General features: G+C 40.3%; 1 protein-coding gene across 5 annotated transcripts in view; it reads right to left on the reverse strand.

Annotated features, from left to right (window-relative positions):
• Positions 1–10,660, reverse strand: part of PPARA (peroxisome proliferator activated receptor alpha) — a 33,147-nt gene extending 22,487 nt beyond the window's left edge. For 2 of the 5 annotated variants that reach the window (XM_012569310.5, XM_072923654.1), the window contains exons 1-3: positions 10,166–10,507; positions 7,739–7,861; positions 5,740–5,795 (exon numbers count right to left, since the gene is read on the reverse strand). The gene's annotated coding sequence lies outside the window, so the exon portion shown is untranslated. The other 3 variants (XM_030263848.4, XM_072923655.1, XM_041713642.2) reach the window with 3 other exon arrangements.
• Between the last annotated feature and the right edge of the window lie 273 nt (positions 10,661–10,933).

Raw genomic sequence — 10,933 nt, forward strand, 5'->3', positions numbered from 1 at the left:
GAATCCTCAGGTTTTGCTCTTTATCCAATCCATTTCAATGTCCGTTTCTCTTCAAGTCACAGCTATACTCCAGTCAAATTATTCCATGCTTGAGGAAGATCCAAAAGATTACATGTGCTAATCACAACAGTTTGTGCTTCAAAGTTCTACAGAGTCTAAAGCCTCTGTGACAACACCTGACAGGCCATGAAGCTGACAGAACATGCTGGGTGTGTGTGCTGAACACTGACATGTGGAGACCACAACTGCTGAGAACAGGAGATCCGGTGCATCATCTAAGAGGCTGCTCCTGCTGCATGTACATCAAAAGCTGGGGGTTGATTTATGATTGATATTTGAACCAAGGAGAGGTCACATTCAAACATGACACACATATATTTGCTATTTGATCCAAGAGCCAAGGTCACATTCACACAAATGTGTCATCTGAGTATTTGCTTTATTTTTACTGCTTTGTTGATGAACTTAAAGCTATTTTACTTTCCTCACATGACCCAGAAACTCCTTACCAATTTATTTGGTGTGTATTGAAAACTCCTTGCCCATTAACTTGGAAGTTGCCAGGTTTTTCTAAGTTTTGCAATACTGTATAAATGTCTGATGAGCTAATTACATAAGCCATGATTTTGAATTGATTAACAGTTAGGGACACCTTAATTTCAGAGATCAGAGCTCCAATTGAGGCTAAATCTGATTGTATGGTATGGCTGGCATTAAGAGAATTAAGAAAAAGGAACAAACCAAAAATCCCACAAAAACAGCATCTTATGAACTGCAGGCATAGATTAGATGTCCTAAGCCATTGTCAGGTTTTTTTTTTTTTTCTAAAATTAATATGTATCAGTCAGTTTGAGTGGCGAAGTCAAAGTTGATTACAACACGTACAGCATTTACAAACAGCCCACGCATTTGCCCCAGCATGCTGCTCACTGGGAACCAGATCCTTAAGACTGAATTGGAATGCTGCAATTGTTTCCTTATACATGTGATTACTGCATCTCAGATTATGAAAAGCGCGTGCTAGACAATTTTTTAACTATACCCTGATATTCTACAGACACCTCATTTATTGAAGGACACAGACATCTGAGAGAAACAGGCAGATAGAATTTGCATTTTAAAGCGGTGCCTAAATGATTATCTCCAATATAATCAATTCCTGAAGTAAATAAAACGTAAACCCCTTGCTAAGTCTCTTGCAGAATACATTTTCACTACATATGGTAAAAATAAACTTCATAAGGTAGCAAATTAAAGACATCTGTGCAACTGAAATTGGCAATTAAAATTATAATCTAATACACACAGATGCAGTGCAAGGCAAATTTTTTGTCATATTGATGGTGCTGCTACATAAACCTCTCACTCAGAAGATTTACTCGCTCACATGCTTGATAAAAACACCCAAAACCAAATAAACCCACAAAAACATAACATACATGACTGTTTTCTCAAGGAAAACATAATTACTTTTAACTTTAAGCATAACTGTCTAGTAACTCTTCCTTACACATGTGAAAATTCAGACATACTATATTTATGAAAAGAAAAAGCCAATTGCCACTAATTTAAAGTCAAACAAACACTTGGATGCACTTTCTGAAACTGATGGTATTTCAACAATATTTAGGGTTCATGTGGAAGTACAGACAACTTCAAACGTATTCTTACAAAACAGGATATAGATATCTGCAGACCTTTATGTGTGATAGCAAGTGGCATATATTTTTGATAATAACATTATTTAGTATGTTATCATAATATATATCATATATATTATAACATAACATATAGCAGTAACATTCTTTAGAAATTAAAATCCTCGCTGTTAAAAATACTTGTCTTTAGCTGAAATGTCATAAAAGAAGGATAAGAAAAAGTGACATAATCTTTTGTTTTCTGAGCATATTTAACCTTCCTATATTATTTCAACCTTGCTTATTCTTCAAGAGAAGAGCAAAGGACTGTTCCTATGACATAAGTACTTCAACTGCATACAACCTCATTCAAGGCTACTCATTGTGTTTGACAGATGCCAATTAATTTTGAGTTTATTGACTGGCAATGAAATTTTTGCAGCTGCATATGGTTTTGTGAGTTTAAATAGCACCATAAAAGTTTGGGAGCACTGAGGCAATACCCAGATTTGAGAACTACCATTCACACAGGTGTTTACTATTTCCCCCTGTGCACATGGCACCCCCAAAGCACCACAAACATATTGTGGCTGCTTCAGCCTGAGCTTGCTTGTCTTCCTGTGCTGGCTGGAAATTGAGAGGTCAAAGAGAACAGACAATTGCTGAATTCATATTGCATCACTTCCTCAGCAGGGTCAATAATGTGTTTTCCTTTCTTCCTCCCAGTCACCACCTTCCATGAAAATGACAGAACTTTAATGCTTTTGCAGCCATTACTGCTCTTTCTAATTTGAGAAGATTTGCAGGTTTAGAATTATTGGGCAGGGGGCACAGGACAGCAGACCATACTGCATATACCTGACAGATAACTAGACCAGATGAGGTGAGAAAACAATCCTGAAAATTGCTCTCAGTTTTGGAGCAAAACTCTTCCAAGACTGATCTGGACATTTGCCTGCACTACCCCCTAATTCTTGCAGACATCTTATGGCAACATTCTTCCTGAATAAAGAGATATTGTTTTGGAACAAAACTGTCAATCTAAAAGGAGAGAAAAAAAAAAAAAAGATAAATTAAAATCACTTAATGCAACAATTTGAAAGGTGTGTTTAGCATTCTGATTAAGATTGTGAAAAGTTACATTTGAGTCTCTTACCTGCGATTTAGTGATTAGGCCTTACAACCTCCCATTTTTAGTGGGACTAAATTTTGACTGGATTTTGACTTAGATAAAACTTCTCCATCCGACAAACACCAAGATTTTGCCACACTGATCTCATTACACATGTCCTGCTCAGAAAATAGAAATAAAAAAAGCCCACAAACGTGCATCTGTACCTTTTCCTACAAAAGCTCTCCTCCTTAAGGCCAGTATTCCTTTAAAAGCGACATGAAGTTTTCTCTTTTCACTTGTAAATTAAACTTCTAGCTTGGGCTCCTCATTGTTTTGGCTCAGGACAAAAGTCCAGTTGCTTTGGTATCTGATACTGCAATTTTGCTTCCAGGATCAATAACAACAAAAAATATGTTTCTTCCTCAAGAATACTTCCTTTCAGTCACCAGCTCACTCCCTATCCCGAATCTCAGGTTACAGTCCTTGTCAATATTCTTTCAGTTGTCTTATCCCTCTCCTCTATCACCCATATCAAGCCATCCTCAAATCACCTCCTTCATCTCCTTGGTCCTCCAGTCCCCCATCTCAGCTCCTCCAGCATCTGCACAGCTGCACCCGCCTCACCATCTGCAACTCCTCGCATGATTCATCACCAAACATAACAGACCAGGATTATTCACTGTTTGAAAAGCTACAGTGGAATTTACATCTGTTTTTGGAAGACATTCAAGAAGCCTGAATTCGCCTTCTTAGCAGAGAACACCACCACTGTGTATTTTCAGTGGTTTTATTTCACTGATAAACTTTATTCCCTTGTGCAGACATAGTAACATGACTTATGTGATAAATTAAATTCAGCTTAACAGAGGGATTTAGATCCTTTAAAAAATAATGACCCTCAAACAAAATATTACAGATTTAGGCCTATTCTGCTTGCAAGTGTTGTTTTGAAAACTGAGTAATTTCAATAAGACAGCTTTTATACACTTCTACCTGCACATAAAAATCCAGTGTCTTCTGTAACTAGCACCTGAAGTTGTGTAGTTTACTTATTCTTTATTGTGCTACAATGTTACTCATTCATTAGAAATATTTTTACAGGCTCTTGTTGCTCAGCTATTACATTTAAATAAATAAACAAATGAAACCTGCTAAAAATAAACTAACTGCAATTTAATGTCATGCCACAACTCAGAGTGGAATGTGAAACAAAATGCTTTCGCTTTTTGTTGCTGTTTTTTTTTTGTTGGCTTTGGTTTGGGTTTTTGGGTGGTTTTTTTTGGTTAAGAAAAAGTCTTTCAGTTGTATTCTGACAATTCAGACATCCCTATCTTTAAAAATTTTTCTTTATGTTAATGTATCATGGAAAAACAAAGTTTACACTGAGTTAGCATTACTGACAGGAGCCTTGGCAACAGACATGAATGCAATTAATCTACATTTTTTGGCAAATGGACATCAAGTACTTGTGCTTGCAAGCTCCTGACGTGTCAGATAGAGGATATACTTGGGACACATGACTTCACAGCTCTAAATCAGGTCACTCACTACAGTGTACAGATCACAAGCCTCACACTCCTGCATGATCAAAAAGTGGCAAACTACAACCAATCAGTTTCCTGCCATGTTTTCCTTGCTCATCCTCTATGACGTGGAAGGTATCTGGTGCCCAGTTTAACAGCAATACCAGCCCAGCTGTACATCTGCCACTCCGCTCCTTTTAACCAAGGAAGCATCTGAACTGCAGAAAGGTGGTCAAACAGCTCCTTTCACTGAATCGCTAACACAGGAGAACCACAGACAGCTCCAGAGACCTGAGCACACCCAACCGGGATGGACAGAGGCGTATGGATGGGAGAAGGAAAGAAGGAGCCTAGATCAGATCCAGCCACGCTGTGTAGCCACACTTCTTGCTGTAGCCCATCTTTGCAGTGCTTTCAGTAACCACTGAGAGGACATCCCATTCTTTTTTGCATTTATGTGTTCATTCATACACACACCCCCCCCCTTGCCATGTAAAAGAGAAATAAAATAAATGATAGCTGCAAATGAAACAATTCCACATTCTTAGAGGATAATCACTATTACAATTTCATGGGATTTATTACAGGATTTATAATCTTGAGAAAATGCAACCCCTTGTAAATTTGGTTAGAATGACAGCAGCTTAGTATGCTGAAAGTGAGGTGCCCAGAATATATATTTATCTTGAAAATTTGACAGCTGATTGAAAATATTGGCCTGTTTATGCACAGTTACATCTGTAGATCTCCAGCACAGAATGACAGGTACAGCTGCGCTTTGTCCAGAGGCAGTAACCCTGTGCTGCTTGTCTCTTACTTATCTAGGTACTAAAGCTTGTCTCTTACTTACATAGGTACCAAAGCTGCTACCCGATTTGATCACACTGGCCTGCTTAACTGCACACAACATATCCTTTTTCCTGAGGTGGGCAAGAATATATAAACTTGTTATATATATATATGTATACACATATATATAGCTATTTTGTAATCTTCCACTGAAAACTGCCAACGAGCCAACAGTATTCACTTATGACCCGTGGGCTGCAATTAATTGTATTTTAACATCAGAGTATAGGAATTAATTGACAGCTGTACTGGAGGATTTCTCTGCTCTGTTGGACAGACTGTCACGAGGCACTAATAAACAAGAGCCTCCAAAGCAGCCTCCTGACACAACACCCACATTCTCCCTCCTCCTCCCCCACAGATCTAACTGGTTCCACATTATATTCTTCAGCCTTACTACTCCAGGGAACATTTTCCATATGTGCTGAATAAAGATGCCAGAGAGTTTGGTTTGGTTTTGTTTGGTTTTGCTTAATGGAAGCCTGCCCCATGACTCCAGTGTCAGGTACTTTGTACCATTCTTCCTGAAGCAGTAACACTGACAGCAAACATCATCAGTAATTCAAGTCTTCACTTTCAAGTAAGGTTTTGCAAATAAGATATGAGCTGTTCTTACCTTCTGAACATTCATGTTCAGTGGTTTGTTCTGTGATTTGTTATATCAATAATTTCCTGTAAATAATTTTTAAAACAAAACAGGCATGTAGCACTTATTTGTGTAACAAAACAAAACAAAGAATGGCAATACAAGCCTATATTCAGGTAATAGAACTTTGCATAACAGTGCTGGATGGATGGATATACACACCAAAACATTAAGACCTGCCTCCAAATCTTAATCACAGGCTGTAGAATAGTTCCAAATGGTCCACTTTTATGACTTTTTTTTGTTGTTAAATGTAAATAATATTAAGTCATTGCAGTATTATTTTTCCATTTAAAATACATCAAACTCTAAACCATTCACCATGATAAGTTTTCTCAGCTTCAGGATGCTATTACTCAAAAATGAGTAAGGATTTGCTCAACCAGCATACCAAACAGCAGCTCTGGTTTCCTTCTATGTACTTCTCAACAAAATAAAAACAAACTAATGAGATACAACTATATGAAATATTAAAATATTAGAGTAACTTGCTTTCACATGTATTTCATCTGCCTGGAAACATGCCAAAGAGCTGTACAACCTCAGTACAACTTCAGCGCACTGCTCTGAGTTCCTCAAGGCAGACACATTTTGGAACAAGTTTCTTCTACTATTTGGAAAGATTTAGCACATAATGTCCCAGTTTATACATCTTTTAAAAACCATGACAGTGTATCAGCATTTTTAGAAAGGGATAGGTAATTTGCCAAATGCTTGCCAATCTCTCCTACTTTTAGTGTTTCCACAGGCATGAGACAACTTTAACTTAAACCATTACATTTAGATGAATACAACACTACAGAACAAACTATGCCTCTTTGGTAGTTTACATCTTTCTAAAGTGTAAAAAATTTTAACACCATACACACATTTAAGACTCAGCAAAGATGCACACAAACCAGTCACATCACAACTCAAGCCTCAGTCAGGGTTGACGTGCCCAGGAGCTGTGTGGTTTATAATCTGTAGTAATGTGTGCATGAGAACTCCTTCACTGGACACACAAATTACACTTCTGAGATATTTAAAGATACATGCAATGCACTTATAAATAAATATTGTTTCATAAGCAGAAACTATGAGAGGTGGTATGAGGAAGTAGAGTCAGATTTGGCAACATCTCAATGCCACATGCAATCTGGTCACACAACAGTCTCCTCATATTACTTGAGTATCTTTAAAACATGTAAAATATCACACTCTTGGAGAGATTAAAGTTTTGAGGATTGTGATGATGAACAGACTAACCTTACCAGGCTTTCTGCTTCAGTGAAAAATTCAGCCTTCTACTTCATAAAATGTCATTCAATATTTAATTTAACAGACCTGGTATTGTAAATGTAGGCAACTTAATGGGAAGAAATGACGATGTTTGACTTAATTCAGAAGGCTAAATTATTTTTTATTATAACTATGTTAAAATACATTAATATACTATATAAAAGGAGGATACTAAAACTACATACTCCTTTTTCTGATTTTATCTTTAACTCTTCTCGTGACTCTCTTGAGAGTCTACAGCCCCAGGTGGGTTGGATTGGCCATCAGGCTCAAACAACCCTCACCAGAATCTAATCAAGCACTCACTCCAGGTAAACAATTCTCCAAACACATTCCACATAGGAAAAACAAGGAGCAGAAATAGAAATTGTTTTCTCTTTTTTCTCTCTCTGTGCACCTCTATGAAAAATCCTAAGAGGGAAAAAAATGTACTTGCCACAACCTGGTCCTTTGAAATGCTAAGCACTCTACTTCTAAAATATTAAGAATTCAGAATTCTACTGACTAGCACCTAAGACAGCAGTATCAGGCTATATGGAAGTTTTACTTTGTTCTCCTGATTGGGCTACTATTTTCTGTTTATCAATTATTTATTGCCACTACATGCTCAGATTTCTCTCTTTGTCATTTGAATATACATTAATCATTCTTTACAGAGATTCTGTGCCTAATCCATGTATGTACTTACCCCTTCAAGCAGCATCTTGCAAGGCTGAAACAGAAGTTGTTTTCCAGAATTTCTTCCCCTTCCATTTCATGTGCATATTGATGATAACAAGCAGTTCTTCATAAATAAAAAGCTGCTGACATTCTTTAAAAAAAAAAAAAAAAAGTGTCAATAAAATTTCCCAGGGCTTATTATACTGATTTTACATAGCTAAAATGTAATATAACTTAATAAAAATATTTCTTCATGCTTCTTCTAAAAAACACCCAAAACTTTCATTTCACTTGGGCTACGATATTTTCTAAATGACTGAGTTTTTTAATATGTCCCTAATTTTACATCAGGACCACACTGACATCTAGCTAACTACGGAATATAACTGGTATATCCCAATATAATTCAGATTTTTTTTCAAAAAGAATTCAAAACTCAACTGAGAACACTATAGTGACAGTCCTGTGCTATTTTAATTATCTGTTGTAGAGTAAAATACTTTTACTCTAAAGAGCATTCTCACAAAGTCTTTCTGTGGAATTACTTACAGTAGTTATAGTTTCTAAGGTGCACACACAGCCCCATGAGATGTCTTTGTAATTGATTTTTATTTTGAGGATTTACATCTCAAAGGTAGAGATTTTGTTTTTATATACTTTATAAGGCCTGTGTATATATATATATATATATATATATATAAAAAGCATACATAGCTAAAAAATATCAGGCAAATTAGAGATGCAGAGAGATTTTGAAAAAGTGGATTAAAAAAAAGTTTAAATTCCAAAGTTATGTAAGAAAATATGCTTGTGCATTTAATAAATATGACTTCAGCTTCATTTATTTTCCAAGATAAGTATGGTGTTCTCTGTTTTTTCCCTTGCAAAAATATGACATGTGCAATAGAAGCAGAACTCAGAACCCAAATCTCATCAAGAAAGCTATAGAAAAGTAAGGACAAGAATAGAGTTGTTTGCAATTCTGAAGTACAAGCTGCTTCTGAAAAAATAGTAAGAAAAGTATGTTTCCTTGCCTGCTTTGGGACAACAGTGAGCATTATAATACATTCTTTAGAACAAGATTAATATCTCAGGTCATATATCCTACTCTCCTGTAGGACATTATTGTCCCTTATATTCTTATAACATTCTGCACATGAACTATTACAAGCATAACAACACAAAATCACAACTGAAGCCTAACCCTCTCTCCATGGTTTAGAATTCATGATACCCTTTATGAAGACTACTACTATTAACAGAAAATGAGGACACTAAAGAACTACTGAAAAGCAAATTACAAACCCACCAGGTGTTTCCAATAGGTAGCCAAAACTCCATATGCACCTGACTGTAGAGGATGACAGTCAATATAAGGCACCAACAGCTTGATAAGAATGTTTTTTTTGGACCATACTAGGAGTTCCTTCCAAACATGGGAAAAGACAGCAAGCATGCTGTCTGGGGAGTTCCACAAATCTCCCATAAGCTCTGCATACTCTCATCCTTCCAATACACTACATTGTATTACTTGAAATTCCCAAAGTTGCCACTCAAAGTCACCACGAGCTGATGGCTGCTCGGTAGCTCATGCCAGCCAACAAAATTATGATACTGGTTCAGGTTTAGCAGACGTGTGACCACATCACATGAACCACAAGTGCCTCAGTTCCAGCACGAGACCAGGTAGCAGCCTCAATGCTAAGTCAATGATTTAGGATTAACAAAGGAAATCGTTTTTGCAGCTGATCCATTTTGCTGCCTGCAAAGCAAATTTTAATAGGTGAGCAGTGCCAGATGAGAAATCTGTGCATGTTCTGTCATACAAGGAGTTCGACCACGATTTTCCTTCACAACAAAACTTATGCAACACCTTTATTAGTGCAGTACTACTAAGACACCCAATGCCAAAAGTGCCAAACATTATCATTCCAGATAATCCTGTGTGACGAATCCTGCGCTCATACTACTTCCATCAGGGAGCTTAGGAACAGCTTCCCGTATCATTGAGTGAGACTGGGTCAATCTTAATATAAGTACAAGGCAACACCTTTTCACACTCCTTTCCCTTGTTACTGCTGGAATGCTTTTTGAAAAGCAAGTATCCAGCTCCACAGGGACAACCAAGAACGCGGCAAACCACAGAATTAAGGCCCGGAGGCGTTCCTGACCTGCTCCTGGTTTCAGGCCAGAGGACCCTCCTGTGGCCAGCCGCCCGGGCAAAGCACAACCCGCCCGCCTGAGCCAGGCCAACAGCGGGAACCTCCAAGCACGCACTTTCTGCCCAGTGCCCGAGCTCGTTCCGGGGTAAGGGCAACCCAGATGTTCCATTTAGGAGACACGACAGTTGCCAACCAGCCCCTCGTGTGACAGCCCCTCGCACTGCCCCCTTCTCTGTTCCCACCTCAGCGCCCTGAACTCCCGCTCCCCGGAGGCTCCCCGGGCGGCTCTTTACCTGCGCCGGGCCGGCTCTGCCCGTCCCGCAGCTCCTCGGCCCCGTTCCCGCAGCCGGGGCGGGCGCCGCTCCGACCGAGCAGCGGGAGCCGCTACAGCATCTCCCCGGGCCGGCTACCTCCTCCTGCCGCCCGCCGCCGCTCCGCCGAGGGCTTCGCACCGCGGGGCCGGGAGATAAGTAACAGCGAATAGCACGGGAGGGGAGGAGAAGAAAGACAGGTCATTAGCAAAGCCGCCGCCGCGTTAGCGAGCCGGGGGCGTCACCCAATCCCGGGCGAGCGCTCCCGCCTCCTGCCGCCGCCCCGGCCGGGACACGGGCACGGCGTGGGTAGAGGCCGCCCCTAAGGCAGTACCGTGCATCGCTGCCACGCGCTGCGCAGGGCGGGGCCGGGCCGGACCGCGTCCCGGCTGCCGGCGGGGAGGGAGCGGCAGCGGGGAGGGAACGGGAACGGGAGCGGGGCGGGACCGGCCGGTGACAGGTCCCGGAAGTGAGGTCGGTACACACCTCCCGCCGCGGCCGTGCGCCATTGGCGGGGCGCGGGCGGCCCCGCTCCCCTCACACCCCTCGGTGCCCTCACACCCTTCAGTGCCCGTACACCCCTCGGTGCCCTCACACCCTTCAGTGCCCGTACACCCCTCGGTGCCCTCACACCCTTCAGTGCCCTCACACCCCTCAGTGCCCTCACGCACCTCAGTGCCCTCACACCCCTCAGTGCCCGCACACCCCTCAGTGCGCTCACGCACCTCAGTGCCCTCACACCCCTCAGTG

This window comes from Taeniopygia guttata, chromosome 1A (genome assembly GCF_048771995.1).
Source record: "Taeniopygia guttata chromosome 1A, bTaeGut7.mat, whole genome shotgun sequence".
NCBI lineage: Eukaryota > Metazoa > Chordata > Aves > Passeriformes > Estrildidae > Taeniopygia > Taeniopygia guttata.